Below are 2469 nucleotides of genomic sequence, written 5' to 3'. Positions count from 1 at the left end.
TACAGAGCAATTAATATTTGAGAGGATCCTCGCTAGCTGTAGTTCAATAATTAAACGTATACGTCTCATAAGGTCTTTACAAATTGTATATATATATATATATACACCATCAATCAAAATATATATAGAGAAGGTAAGAGAGAGCAAACAAGATTATGGTAGGTATAGGAGAGGTGCACTGGCAGAGCATGTGATGATATTAACCCAAATACGCAATGATAATTACCTTCACATATATATATGAACCGTGTTGAAAATTGAATTGTAGGTGAATGGTACGTATTTGGATCCAGCAAGCATTCGCAACTGCCTTGCCGCATGCTAATTTTCGTATTTTAATTTTTCGTCTCTTACTAAGCGCGCATGGGTTGACTTGTTTGTCGCCAAGTCATTTTAAATTCTTCTGGGGAAAAAACAACAAAGAACACATGCGTTTTTCAATTTTATATATGTGCATGGAATTTTCTGTGTTATTGATTGATCAACTGGGAAGAAACAATGACTATCAAATGCAATATTTTGTTGAAGAAGACTTTTCATTTCGCAACCTTGTGAATTATTGGCTCTTCATAGCTTCTTGTGTATAGTTTATTCTCGCTAGATCTCTCTCAATACCACACACAAACCTCACTGCAAGTCTGCAACCAAACGTAAACCCAAGAACATCATCATGGAGCTCAAAGATGCCAACAAAAACTTCTGCTCTTGCAAACGCTTCCTCCTATTCACACTTGTTTTGTTTCAAACATTCTTATGCTTCCAATATTCCTTCACCTCTATTGCGTCTGTAGCCACAAACACAACTGTTGAAACTCCGGCCCATAATGTGTCTGAAACATGTCCGTCCGGCAGGGTTTACGTCTATGATTTACCACCCATGTTCAACAAAGAAATGCTACACAATTGCTCTAGTTTGGACCCGTGGAGCCCACGATACTGCGACGCCGTTTTGAACGGTGGGTTCGGCCGGAGAGCGACGGAGATCGCTGGGGTGGTGCCGGCGAGCCTAGCTCCGGCTTGGTACTGGACGGACCAGTTCATGTTGGAAGTGATTTTCCACAATCGGGTTTTGAAGCATAGGTGTAGAACTTTGGAGCCCGAATCCGCTACGGCTTTCTACATTCCCTTTTATGCTGGACTCGCTGTTGGGAGGCTTCTTTTCACTGGCCGTAGCGGCGAAGAGCGCGATAGGGATTGCGAGATGTTGTTGAGGTGGGTCCAACACCAGCCCTATTGGAAAAGATCGAACGGCTCAGATCACTTCATAACGCTGGGACGGATGGTATGGGATTTTCGACGGTGGGGGGAGAACGAATGGGGGTCCAGCTTGGTCCACATGCCCGGGATGAAGAAAGTCAATCGCCTCGTCATTGAGCGGAGTCCGTGGGACCCACTCGACATCGGTGTGCCTTACCCCACTGGATTCCATCCCAGATCCGATGCTGACGTGTTGGAGTGGCAGAGGCATGTTCGCGCACACAAGCGGAGCCGCCTCTTCTGCTTCGTCGGAGGGAAACGTGGCGCATTCAAGGATGATTTTAGAGGTCGGTTGCTAAGTTATTGTCAGAACGAGTCAGATTCTTGCCGACTCGTGGATTGCAGCGGGACTCGGTGTTACAATGGCGCCTCGGCTATCTTGGACACGTTCTTGGGTTCCGAGTTCTGCCTGCAACCCAGAGGGGACACGTACACGAGGCGGTCCATGTTCGACTGCATGGTGGCCGGTTCAATCCCGGTTCTTTTTTGGAAGCGGACCGCTTATGATCAATACGAGTGGTTTTTACCGGGTCAACAGCTGGCGAGTTATTCAGTTTTTATTGATCACGAATCGGTGAAAAATGGGACGGCCATAATTAGGACGGTGCTTGAGAAGTATAGCAGAGAAGAGGTGAAGAAGATGAGGGAGAGGGTGATTGATTTTATTCCGAAACTTCTATATGCAAAACCTCAAGAGGGTTTGGAGAGTATAAAAGATGCTTTTGATGTTGCCATTGATGGGGTCTTCAGGAGGATTAAGGAGAAACATGGAGGCTAATTAATGCTTTTCCAATTTAAATTTTAAGAGTTATTGTTATTTTGTAATTCAATAATACATTTTACTCTAAGTCAGTCAAACTAGCTCTAGAGTTTTGTCAATGTATTCCAATGGGTACATATTAGAATTGATTAAATAGAGTTTGTTTTTTTAAAAAAAAGTTGTGATTACTCTTTTGACGTGACTTCAATTCCTTTGTTTAGTCATACGTCAATTTTTATGTTTTATGTTCTTGATCTATTTGCGTGACAATTCTTTCCATGTATCTGATTTTATTGGAGTATAAAATAACACTTATATAGACATTGTAACGCCATTGACATTAATTAACTATTATAATTAGTTTGAAGTGTCACTTAGCTTGTTGAATTAATGGGGATAGGAGTTGTTGTACAAGAGAATAGGAGGCGGGTTATTGCAGTGATAAGAAAGAC

The 2469-nt window shown here is 42.6% G+C and overlaps 1 pseudogene; it reads left to right on the top strand.

Moving 5' to 3' along the window:
- The first annotated feature begins 670 nt into the window (after window positions 1–670).
- On the top strand, window positions 671–2035 carry LOC132181990 (xyloglucan galactosyltransferase XLT2 pseudogene; annotated as a pseudogene).
- Window positions 2036–2469: the final 434 nt, after the last annotated feature.

Source organism: Corylus avellana, chromosome 5, assembly GCF_965113065.1.
Source record: "Corylus avellana chromosome 5, dhCorAvel1.hap1.2, whole genome shotgun sequence".
Lineage (NCBI taxonomy): Eukaryota > Viridiplantae > Streptophyta > Magnoliopsida > Fagales > Betulaceae > Corylus > Corylus avellana.
The sequence above is the reverse complement of the archived record's forward strand: the minus strand, read 5'-3'. Positions and strand labels throughout refer to the sequence as shown.